Source organism: Phacochoerus africanus, chromosome 2 (assembly GCF_016906955.1).
Source record: "Phacochoerus africanus isolate WHEZ1 chromosome 2, ROS_Pafr_v1, whole genome shotgun sequence".
In the NCBI taxonomy this organism is placed as follows: Eukaryota; Metazoa; Chordata; class Mammalia; order Artiodactyla; family Suidae; genus Phacochoerus; species Phacochoerus africanus.
The window spans coordinates 94,406,935-94,420,621 of record NC_062545.1 but is presented as its reverse complement, the minus strand read 5'-3'; the positions used below and the strand labels follow the sequence as shown (position 1 = coordinate 94,420,621).

Below are 13,687 nucleotides of genomic sequence, written 5' to 3'. Positions count from 1 at the left end.
TTGGCAGTGTGTTGAATGTCTGACTAAAACAAGTGTTCAAAGGGATTTAGAACCTAAGGTAAGGTGTGCTGTTCTTGAGACTATAAATGTGAGACAAATTTAGGAAACATTTTGCTGTATTATAAAATTGAACATATGTATACTCTGTATCCAATCAATGCCACGTCTAGGGATGTACCAGGACAAACTATTGTGCATGTGCACTCAGTGACATGCAAAGTAACACAGACATCAGCATTGGTCATGATAATAGGAAATGGACATTTAATGAAGACAAGTGAAGGAACAATAATACTTTAAATTTTTGAAATTAAGAGCACAGAAATATTTACGAACATAGGAGAATGTTAGAAACGTAGTATCAAAGAAAAGCACAAACAAAATAGAAGACAAACTGAAATTATATGACATCACATGCATAATATTCAAAAATAAAAAATAGATTTATTTAATATGTCATTTTAGGGACATGGATAAATTTTATTTTTATTTTTTTATTTATATATATATATTTTTTTTATTTTCCCACTGTACAGCAAGGGGGTCAGGTTATCCTTACATGTACACATTACAATTACATTTTTCCCCCACCCTTTCTTCTGTTGCAACATGAGTATCTAGACAAAGTTCTCAATGCTATTCAGCAGGATCTCCTTGTAAATCTATTCTAAATTGTGTCTGATAAGCCCAAGCTCTCAATCCCTCCCACTCCCTCCCCCTCCCATCAGGTAGCCACAAGTCTCTTCTCCAAGTCCATGATTTTCTTTTCTGAGGAGATATTCATTTGTGCTGGATATTAGATTCCAGTTATAAGAGATATCACATGGTATTTGTCTTTGTCTTTCTGGCTCATTTCACTCAGTATGAGATTCTCTAGTTCCATCCATGTTGTTGCAAATGGCACTATGTCATTCTTTTTGTATGGCTGAGTAGTATTCCATTGTGTATATATACCACATCTTCCTTATTTTTAAAATTGAAACCAAAGGAATAATAAAAATAAAGAGGAGTGCTTAGTTCCTGTCATGCTCAGTGGTTAATGAGCTCAACTAGCATCCATGAGGACTTGGGTTCGATCCCTAACCTCGCTGGTTAAGGATCCAGCATCACCATGAACTGTGGTGTAGGTCACAGACGTGGCTTGGATCCTGAGTTGCTGTGGCTGTGGCGTAGGCTGGTGTCTAGATCTCTGATTCAAGCCCTAGTCTGGGAATATCCATATGTCATGGGTGTGGTCCTAAAAAGACAAAAAAAATATAAATAAATAAAAAATAAAAAATACAGGGGTGCATTTTTATTATTTTGTAAATTGAGGTATACTTGAGTTACAATATTATATTAGATTCAACATTACAATATAGTGTTTCAAAATTTTATACATTATACTCAATTTAAAGTTATTATAAAATATTGTATATATTCCCTATTGCTGTACAATATATCCTTATGGCTTATTTAGTTTGTACCATTTAACCCTCTACCTCTGTTTTGTCCCTGCCCCTTTCCTGGTAACTACTAGTTTGTCACTATATCTGTGATTCTATTTATGTTTTATTATATTTATTCATTTGTTTTATTTGTTAGATTTCACATATGAGTGATAACATAAAGTAATTGTCTTTCTCTGACTTATTTATTTTACCAAGCATAGTACCATCTAGGTCCACCCATGTTGCTACAAATGGCAAAATTTCATTCTTTTTATAGCTGAGTATTTTTCAATTGTGCATATATACAACATCTTCATTTATCCATTTTTCTGTTGATTGAAAATCTTGCTGTGGTGCAGTGGGATTGGCAGCATCTCTGGAGCACTGAGACACAGGTTCTCTCCCTGGACTTCCATGGTGGTTTAAGGATCTGGTGTTGCTGCAGCTCATAAGTTGCAGCTTCAGCTCAGATCTAATCCCTAGCCCAAGAACTTCATATGCAGTGGGGCAGCCAAAAAAAGAAAAATGCAGTCATTTGTTGATGGACACAGGTTGCTTCTATTCCTTAGCTATAGTAAATAGGGCTGATGTGAATACTAGGATGCAAGCATCTCTTTGAATCCCTGTTTTTATTTTCTTCAGATATATAAGCAGGAGTGGAATTGCTTGATCATCTTGCTGGTTTACCTTTCGTTTTATAAGAAATCTCCATACTGTTTTCCATAGGGGTTGCACCAATTTAAATTTGTACCATCGCACAAGGATTCCCTTTTTTCCACATCCTCAGCAACTTTTGCTATTTATGGTCTTTTTTAGGATAGCCGCTGTGACAGGTATGAAGTGATTTTGTAGTTTTCATTAAGGAAGTAGGATAGTGGGGGTGATCACAGAGAACTTCTGCTTTGGGGAATATTCAAAGTTTTTTGTTTTATATTTAACCCAGGAGTTAAGTTTATATGTATTCATTTCTCCTAATTTGCATATTTTAGAATAAAATTTCATATTTAATGTAATTTAAAAATAAAGAAGTTTAAAATCTTAACTAAAAAAAAAGAAAAAAATTCCAGGAACTTTTTCAAATTTAGCACTTGTGTCAGAGGGGCCCCAGACCACTATCAGGTTCAGGGATTCACTAGAAAGGAAGGCCTCTGAAAACTTAGAAAAGCTGCTATATTTATGGTTATGGTTTATTTCAGCTAAGATGCATTTTGAAATTGGCAAAAGAAAAGCGTGTATAGAACAGTGTCAAGGAGACACCAGGCAGGAGCTTCCAGTGTCCTCTCCTGGTGGAGTCACATATACAACTTAATTCTCCCAGCAGTGATGTCTGTCAACTCTTAGGAAGTATTGTCAACTAGAAAAACTTAACCAAATATTGGTGCCTAGGGTTTTATTAAGGGTCAGTTCACAGGCACGGAGAAGCCACAAAATTGTCCCTAGTTACTTCATCTTGAACAACTCCACCCCAGAGGCAAAATGATGACAGCTTAGTCCAAAGCCTCAGGTGTATAAAAAATAGCCATTCACCATTAACTGCATTATTGGCATATATTGCTTGATGTGGAATCCAGAATACAAAAATTCTCTTATTAGACAGGCTATCCCAAGGTTCTAGAGGTTATCTCCCAGGAGCTAGACAAGAGCTAATCTTGAAAACCTTCAGAATATGCAGTGTTTGGGCAGCTCAGGATGATTTAGTTAACTGCTGGCTACCTAATAACAATATAAATAACATGGTGACAATAATTCATCAATAATTGTAATTCGACTCTTTAATTCCCCAAGCACAGCAAATGAATGAATCTTCAAAATAAGAGTTAACTATTGTGTTTTTTTTTCCTTTGTATTTAATGGCTGCACTCATGGCATACAGAAGTTCCCAGAACAAGGATTGAATTTAAGCTGCAGCTCCGACCTGTGGCAATGCCAGTTCCTTTAACCCACTGTACCAGACCAGGCATTGAACTGGGACCTCCATGGTGCCCCAACATGCTAAAGGTGCATTCTTAAATGACTGAGCCATAGTGGAAACTTCTGAGTTAGTTATCCTTTATGAATTTAATCACCTGAGTGCCTCTGTTTATAAGCATTATTCCATGTCTGATCATCTTACCAGTTACATGGTTACAAGTTTCATAGTCAGTAACTACTATGTAGCTTTTAATGTGTATAGTGCTTTTTCCACCTCCCTGTCTGACAACTGGGAAATAAACCTTCCATGTTATTTTACTTTTTCTTTGCAGGGAAAACCAAGAACTTTAAGAATTCTGTCTAAATGTGGACAGTTTAAGCTCTGAGGAAACAAATCCACAATGGACAACTGGACAACTACCATGTTCAACTGGAAATGTCAGAGATCTAGATCCAAATTTTCCATGAGTCCAGTCACTTGGGGTATTTTGGGATATCCCCTGGAAGTGGAAGAACGCTTTTCAAAACCTTGAGTTCCCAACCACAAAAAAGATACAACATATTAATAAACTGCTTCCAGTTATGGAGGCTACACCTTATATATGACTTTCGACCTACTTAGGAAATCCTCTTAAAGGTTAACAACTTTGTGTAAGATGCTTTGCCAGCAATTCTGGATTTCAGTCCTCTTCATACAGCAGTCTCAAAATTGACTCTGGCACATCAAGGTGCTATATGTAGCAGCAGAAAATTTTCACTATTTTATGTAGATCAAATTTTGGCTTCAGCAAATTTGCCTTTCTGATTTTGAGAAATAAGCATCATGTTGCTACAAGGATCTAGTTGAGATGAAATATCTAACCAGGCAACACCAGGTTATCCTGTATCCTAAATTCTCTGTTATGAACATGAAGTTATAAGAGAGAACGTCATTAGTTCCTATAATTTGCATATATGGAGCCAGGCCTGAGAAAATCCTGAAGGTTAAGTAATTTGCAGGAGATCCTCTCTTATTTTTTCCAGCACAACATAGTGTCCAGGAACCTCTCTGTTACTAGTTTTAAAAAAGAGATTTTTTTTAAATAATCAAAAATACAAAACACTAGCCTGACTGATAGATGGCTCTTCATGCTACAGTGGCTATTGCCAAGAGTGGATTGCTACAGTGTTATGATCCCAGACTAGGAAATTCCTAAAGAGTATTAGAGAATATTATCAATAAGCATAGCTTCAAGAAATAAAACCTTTTGTCTGTGGTGCTCTTGGTAGGAGACATCTATTTTGGTTTGTCTAGAGGACCAGGACCTAAAGGAATACAACTGGTAAGAAAGGGGGAAGTTCAAGAAGGTTGTGTATAGATGGACTTCCTGGTATGGCTCAATCTTCAATCTAGGACATTCTTATAAAAATCTTGCCCCCCTTCTGTGGAACTCCTGGCCTGGAATGGGATTTCTGATTAGCCTAGGGCACATGCCCAAGCTTTAGTTTCTATGGAGCTGGAAAAGGAAATATATTTCCTTAGGTTCAGTCATGGAGCATGGAAAGACCCTGTGACATTGCCCAATTTTGTTGAGTCACCATTGGTATCTTAGAGGAAATGTTCTCTGCCTGTGAAAGGCTCTAAAGTGGCTAGGCCGAGAGATCCACAGAACTTTGTTTTTACCAGACAGGTAGGGTTTATTACATGAAAAAGAAAAAGAAAGTAAGAAAGAAAAATATTATGGGCAATTTCTCTCACTCTGAAAAAATCTAAGCTGTATTTTTTCAGGTCCTAATTTTTCATACACATGGCGATTTTGACTGAGGAAAGATGGCTTTTTTCTTTAAATACACTGGCCTTTCATCTGTTAAATAAGACACGCATCTCACAGCAGCAAAACTCATTTCAGTTTTCTCACCAGAATTGGGAAAGACAATTGGGAAAGACAACTTATAGTTGTTTGCTATAAGTCTGGCATCTTGTAATTACCCATTCTCCTGTCTGTCCATCTTAAAAGGCTTAATACATAAATTCCATACCATTCTTCATAATTTAAAGAAAGGTAAAATCTAGAATTGCACTTTAGAATATTAAGAAATATTGCCATAGATATTGACACGGGGAGCCGAGGAGATGCAGGGATTCGAGGATGGGACCTTGCCTGACGGCAAAAAAAAAAAACTGAAGTCAGGTTCCTAATCAAGGAAGGGAGCTCACCTGAATGGTGCAAGCCGAAGGTGGGCTTCTGGTCAGGATAGAAGCCTGTCTATTCGGTGAAAAACCAAAGGCAGGCTGAGGCCTGTCTGTATGGTGAAAAACTGAGGAAAGGCTGAGACCTGCCTGTTCAGTGCAATCCGAGGGCAGGCCTCAGGTTACATGGCTCTCACGTTGATGTTGATGGGGGAAGAATTGGGGCTTTCCTGGGAAAACAATTTCCATGTTTGCGCTGGAGAACATGGATTGTTTCTCGGGTGACCTTCTCTTTCCTGTTCTTTTATTTGTTATTCAGTTTTCCTCAGTCTTTCCTGATTATTTGCTTATTATTCTTATTTCCCATTCTTATTTTCCTGTGGTGATTTGTGATTTATCAAAATTACAACAATAATATAATAAGAATTTCATTCTAAAAGACTCTCTGCTATTTAAATCCAATTTAATTAAAAACATAATATTTATCTATTAACCAGTTATAGAGTAAACTTTAGAGTTAGGATTTTAATGAAGTTTATAGAAGTAAGACACATATTATTCATGATCAAGAGAAACCCAGCTGTGAGTTTTGTCCTTGATTTTAGAAACTTTTAGTGGTAGCTAGCTACGTTGATGTGTATTTTCTCACACTGTTTCTCTGCCAAGGACACTTTGAAGATAGACACTAGTCTGAAGACAGGATTTTGTGTGTCTGTAACTTCTTCAGCTTGTGGGAATTGGCTGGCCATGAGATGGTTTGTGCTGGGTCTCCTCCTTCACATGACATGCTGTGCCTGTTTGTCCTTGAATTGTACTCACTGAATCTAGTTAGGATAATGACTTTAAAACATGATGTATTGCTACTGTACCATGTGATCAAAAAACAAAGCCTAATAGCTAACCAATGTACTTTTAACACTATGATGTAATCTGTAGTGAAAAACTCTCTGTATAATCAACCACTTATGCCAATAAAATTTGAGCAGTCCAGTGCCATGAAAGAAGGGACAAAGAGGCTGTCTCCGTTGCATTCGCTGACGCCATCCATCTACTTCAGGGTGTGAACTCCCTGGCCACTGGAGCTGGCCTCTGGCAGTATTGATATAATTACAAAAGAAAGCTAAGCGTCTTCAAATGAGTACACTCTGCTACAGAAGGGGTTAAGTATTTGCATGTGTTATCCCAATCTTAATAAGAATCGAGTGAGGTAGGCAAAAATTATTCTTAATTTAAAAATTTGTAACAACATTAGATAATCAATAATAATAAACCTTAAGCAATTACCTCGATAACAATAACATTAAATAATATATCACATGGTGTTCCTGTCGTGGCTCAGGGGTTAACGAATACAACTAGGAAATATGAGGTTGCAGGTTCAACCCTGGCCTTGCTCAGTGGGTTAAGGATCCAGCATTGCCATGAGCTGTGGTGTAGGTCTCAGATATGGCTCAGATATGGAGATGCCATGGCTATGGCAAAGGCCAGTGGCTACAGCTCCAATTAGACCCCTAGCCTGGGACCCTCCATATGCTGTGGGCGAGGCCCTAAAAAGACAAAAGACAATAAATGAATAAATAAATAAATAAATAACATCTCACAGTTGGAAAATGGCAAATCTAACACTCAAATCCAGGTTGTCTGATTCTTAAGCTCTTACTTTTCATCATTCAACGCACATTTCCTCCTAGTTAGGCAGAAAATTGAGAAACAAACTAAAATGGATGTACCTGGGATTCTTCTCAATATCATTGGGCTTGCACTTTAGAATCCTAAATCTTAAAAGCATAGAATATAAGTAAATGCTTTAAAGTATCTTTACGTATCTGATAGAGATCATAGAATTTATGCAAAGTTTTTTTGTTTGTTTGATTTTAAATCACTTGGTAGAATGAAAGGATTTTTGTTGTTTAATCTTAGATCTGCCAGTATGTTATGCTGTATTTGGCTACAAGATAGTGAATTATGTTACCATTTTTCACTGTTCTCTGACAACATTTTTCTAGCCATGCCACCTGAAAGGTCGTTGACAACCTGAAACCCACTGTGAGGTTGGGAATTATATTGGGATGATAATCACACTTGTCACAGACTAGAATATAAATACTCACCCCTTGTCAGATCTATGTGTAAAATCTTGGGAGAAATGATGTCAGCCTCTTGACAAATAAATTCTAGAATTCAAAATCCCAGATGGTGCTAAGGTAAGTGAGACATTCCCTAAAGCAGCAATAAAATGCCTGGTATGAATGTAGCAAACACAATGTTGCCTTAGATAAAATGTATGTTCACTGACTTTGCAGGGTTTCTCAATTCCTATGTGCATGTGGGCTGTAGGAGTAAATAGAGGTGGTGGACTTTACTTCCTCAGGGCATTTTCCAGAAGTCACTACCTGATTCATTGTGTTCCTTATTCCCTTGATGGGAAAGCTGACTGTGCCTATTTGTAAATTTTGAAAAAGCCAGTAGACTAAGTGAGTAAGCTAAATTAAGTAAGCTGAACTTCATCAGTAGGTGAAACCTGTTTCTCTGAGCACATACATGCATTCATGTACACTATGATTATTTTATACTTGTTCCCATAATTATCAACTGAAGGAACTTATGATTTTGAAGTCGGTTATTGAATTCTTGGTATTTCTATCCATATATATACTAACTGTGGTGGGGAATATAGGTTTAATAATTATAGTTAATATCAATCCGAGCCTTCAAACCCCCATGTATTATGTTCTCAGCAATTTGTCTTTCTTGGACATCAGCTATTCTACAGCAATCACTCCTAAAATGCTCATGAATTTTGTAGCATCCAAGAAAAGCATCTCTCCCTAATGCTGTGTCCTGCAAATGTTTTTCTTTGGCTGTTTTGCTGATGCCGAGTGCCTTATCCTGGCAGCAATGGTGTATGACCACTATGCAGCCACCTGCAATCCATTGACCTTTTCTACGCTTATGTCTAGGAGAGTCTGTGTCTGCTTCATTGTGTTGGCATACATCAGTGGAAGTATGACTTCAATGGTGCATGTCTCACTCGAATTCAGACTGCCATTTTGTGGTTCCAATATTGTCAACCATTTTTTTCTGTGACATCCCACCTCTCCTAGCTTTATTGTGTGCCAATACTCATGTCAATGAGCTTCTGCTCTTTGCCTTGTGTGGCTTCATTCAGACCAGAACTTTTGTGGTCATATTTATCTCTTAATTCTGTGTCCTCATCACTGTTTTCAGCATCAGGTGCTCAGGGGGTAGAAGCAAAACATTCCCTACCTGTACCTCCCACCTCATAGCCATCCACTTGTTCTATGGAACACTCCTATTGCTGTACTTACATCCCACTACCAGCTACTCCCTAGACACTGATGAAGTGGTTGCAGTGTTTTACACTCTTGTCTTTCCCATGTTTAATCCAATCATCTACAGCTTCAGAAACAAGGATGTAAAAAATGCCCTCCAAAAGGTATTAGACAGAATGTGTATGTGTTTAAGTCAATTAGGAACACTTAAGGCATAGCCTACCCCTCCAATTTTGTCATCAGTATGCCACCTAATGTGTCAACTTTTTAAAATATATCAATCACTCTCCAGAAATAAGGATAACTTTTCATTCTCAATACTTTAAAATGTTTTCATTCTCTCTTACAGATATGTTCTCTCCAAAATTCTGTTCTGTGAAACATTCCTAAAAGAAAATAAATAATAATAATTGTTCTGCAATTATTGTTCCCAAAATACCTTGTGCATTGATTTATTATATTCTTTTTTTTTTGGCTTTTTATCTTTTCTAGGGCCCCTCCTGTGGCATATGGGGATTCCCAGGCTGGGGGTCTAATCAGAGCTGTAGCTGCCAGCCTAGGCCAGAGGCACAGCAACACAGGATCTGAGCCACGTCTGCAACCTTCACTACAGCTCATGGCAAGGTGGGATCCTTAACCCACTAAGTGAAGCCAGGGACCGAACCTGCAACCTCACGGTTCCTAGTCGGATTCGTTAAGAACTGCGCCTTGATGGGAACTCCAATTTATTATATTTTTTATCATTTTTATTGAGGGTATATGTAGACATCTATTAACCCACCAATATTAGGAACTCCTGGCAATATGTAACTTGTTTGATTTTTCGAACCTCTATGCAGCACCTGGTACTTAGCACATCTTCATTACATATGTATATAATTAATAAATTATTATACACTTCAGTGGATGGATGGATGAGTAAATATAGCCTTCTGTATTTGGGAAAATAAATCAAATTCTACACTTACAAAACATTTTCCACCAGGGAAGTTTGACACAACCCCTAGTGGATGATGATGCTTTCACTGGATCTCAGAAAATCAGGTATAAGGCACATGTATCAATAGTCTCTTTAATAGTAGAGCAAAGTGACGTTATAGGACATTGCTTTCCTTTGGGCTAGATTGAGTCCTGTGATAGAGCCTCTCCTTCTCCACTCACAGTGGATGTGTGTGAACACCAGACATGTTTGGGAGTATCAGAAAGGTTATAAACTATACACATTACTAATTATTTGCACAAATGTTATTGGCATAATCTTTGAGGCTCTGTCTTCAGGAAGGGGTGAACAATTGCACTGGCCTTGGTATTCTGCAAATTGACAATGCAAACTAATTGAAGTATGAACACTTCTCTCTCTGGGATTAATTTTTGTTTTTGTTTTGTCTTTTTGCCATTTCTTGGGCTGCTCTCATGGCATATGGAGGTTCCCAGGCTAGGGGATTGATCGGAGCTGTAGCTGCCAGCCTATGCCAGAGCCAGAGCAAAGCAGGATCTGAGCCACATCTGTGACCTACACCACATCTCACGGCAACACCGGATTGTTAACCCACTGAGCAAAGGGCAGGGATCGAACCTGCAACCTCATGGTTCCTAATCGGATTCATTAACCACTGTGTCATGACGGGAACTCCTGGGATCAATTTTGAAACTTAAATCATGAGGCATTTTCTGTAGTCGCTTTATTTATTTACTTATTTATTTATTTATTTGCTTACATGCTTGCTTATTTCATTTTGCCACTCCCAGGACATGCAATGTTCTGGGGCCAGTAATTAAACCTGTGCCACAGCAGTGACCTGAGCCACAGCAGTGACAACACTAGATCCTTAACCTGATGAGCCACTAGGGAACTCTTCTGGGGTTGCATTTAATCCTTGAGTCTTCGTTTCTTTTTTATTTCATTTTGGCATGCTTCAAGGAATAGATTGTATACATGCAAATATATAATATTGTGCATTATGTGGTAATTATGAAACTATAAAAGACTGGATTTATTATAGGAATTCAATCCTGTAAATGAATACTATAAAATATTGCACACTGAAATGGATTATTTTGAAGCACAAATGAACATATAAATGTAAAGCTACTAGTATATGCATAATTTGATCTAAAATGTATAAATATATATAACTGTATAATTCTCCCAGGCTATATGTAAAGATTTTTGTGCCTGTCACATGGCAATAACATATGATTGTTATTTTATCATTATTGTATTACTACTTGATTTTAAGACAACAATCAGGATTTGATTTTCTAAAAGAAATTAGGAACTTTAAAAATTTCTGAGGCATTCCAAATGTTATGAGATGCTATCAGAGAGAAAAAAATAAATAAATAAAAAACTGGAACAGGAGTTCCCGTCGTGGCTCAGCGGTTAGCGAATCTGACTAGCATCCATGAGGTTGCAGGTTCAATCCTTGGCCTCCCTCAGTGGGTTGAGGGTCCAGCATTGCTGTGAGCTGTGGTGTAGGTAGCAGATGTGGCTCAGATCCTGTGTTGCTGTGGCTGTGGTGTAGGCCAACAGTTACAGCTCTGATTCGACCCCCAACCTGGAAACTTCTTATACCATGGGTGTGGCCCTAAAAAGCAAAAAAAAAAAAAAAAAAAACTGGAACATAATACACAACTGATGCCCCTTCATCTTGTGAGAACATATGCCCTCAGTGAAAACTTTGTCAGAGTACAGAGTACAATGCCATTTACTTGTTCTAATTTGTGAGTGATTTCTGAAAAGTATAGGTTATTTTTCATAGTTCTTTTACTTTTACTGTACTCTCCTAATAAAAAACATTGACAATTATCATAGAAAGAGCAGATTTCTTATACTCATCCATCCATTGTGTTCATGGGACATAAAGTTGTGTAACGAAACAGAACAGCTTCCTTATAGGAACCTATCAAACTTAAGCCATAAATAAATAAATAAATCTAATTAAAAGTAATCTTTACAAATATCCTGCTTTAGTCTAACATACTTTCAACTGTGTCATGCTTTATAAAATATATGCAATGTTTATACATGTATATATATATATGTGTATATATATATATATATATGTATATATATATATATATACACACACACACACACACACATACAGCTTTTATTTTATGTGTTTGCTAAAAATTATGTGTTAACTCTGGTTTATGTATGTTATCATAGCAGATTTTAGAATTTAGGGAAATAATTCTGAACAAAATAAATAAAATCACATCTGAGTTGTTCTTACCAAAATAATTATTCTGACTTAAGTTCAGGCAGTGACCCCTTTCTTAAGGTTACCATTTGCCTTATGGACAAAAATATAGTGTGGAGTAAGTCCAGTTCAGTGGTTCTCACTCAGGGATAATTTGCCTCCAAGGGACATATGGAAATGTTTGAATACCTCTTTTTTTTTGTTCTTTCTTTTTAGGGCCACACCTGGAACATAAGAAAGTTCCTGGGCTAAGGGTCAAATCAGAGCTGCACCTGCCAGCCTACGCCATAGCCATAGACACTCAGGATCTGAGCCGTGTCTGTGACCTACCACACAGCTCATGGCAATGCCATATCCTTAACCCACTGAGCAATGCCAGGGATTGAACCCACATCCTCGTGAATCCTAATTGGCTTCATTTCTACTGAGCCACAACAGAAACCCCTGAATATATTTTGATTATCATAAACGGGGAGGTGCTACTAGCATCCATAGTGTAGAGACCAGGGAGATAGCCAGCCACTCTAAAATGTACAGGGTAGGAGTTCCCCAGTGGATCAAGAGGTTAAGGATCTGACATTGTCACTGCTGTGGCGAGGGTGTGATCTCTCACCCAGGAACTTTTATATACCATAGACGAGGCAAATTTTTTTAATTAAAAGAAATTTACAGGGTAGAGCTTTCCTCTACTTCTCCCAACAAGAGTATTGGCCCAAAAGTTCAATAGTGCTGCTTTTAGAAATTCTGGGCTAGATAACCTCTTTTAACAATTTTGTAGTTTATGAATACATTGTAGTTTACTTATTTTAGGCTTCATTTAAAAAATGCTATGTCTTAAATTATTTTTTTTTCTTTTATGGCCACTACCAGCATATGGAGTTCCTGGGCCAGGGATCAGATCCAAGCCACAGTTTTGACCCATACCACAAATGCAGTAACAGTTTACTTCAGTTAAACCCTTTAACCCACTGTGCCAGGCAGGGGTCAGACCTGAGTCCTGTCTCTGCAGAGGTGCAGATCCCTTATGCCACAGTGGTAACTCCAAATCCTAGGGTTTTTTTACACACTGGAGAATAAGTTTGTAGAACCATGTAATAGAACATATGCATATTTAATTAGAAACAATAGCAATGTATCAGTTATAAATTATAGCATGTCCTGTCCACCATTCTTAACAAAGTTTTCAGCCAGCTAAAAGAAAGTATGAGTTATCAACCAATATTCTCTTCAAATCTCTAGCCTTATGCTATTAACATGGAAAATATTATCTTACATGTTTCAAGAAAATATTTTTATTTACTTCTGAGAAAACAAAATTTACTCATGGATACATCCCTTGAGAAATAAATATTTACTTTATCCTTTAAATATGACAATATTTTTTGTCTGATGTTATTAGGAAAAATTGTATTTTTCCACTCATGCCATCTAACTCATTTTCTCCTGACCTCCAGAGCTCAGCATAAAGGGCCATCAAGATGGAGATTCGGCACATTATTTCTGACGTGAATTTGAGATGTTCATTACAATGTAGGTATTTTTACAGAGGGAGCATATGTTTTACTTTTTTAATGTGTATGTTATATTACTTTCTCATGACTGAAATGTAATAAGCTTCTTAGCATTCTCTCTTACCATAGATAAGATAAAAATAAAGATAACTGGAGTGCCCTTGCT

The 13,687-nt window shown here is 37.2% G+C and overlaps 1 pseudogene; it reads left to right on the top strand.

The window, feature by feature from the left end:
• Positions 1 to 8,115: 8,115 nt before the first annotated feature.
• On the top strand, positions 8,116 to 9,022 carry LOC125120718 (olfactory receptor 5AS1-like; annotated as a pseudogene).
• The last annotated feature ends 4,665 nt before the right edge of the window (positions 9,023 to 13,687 follow it).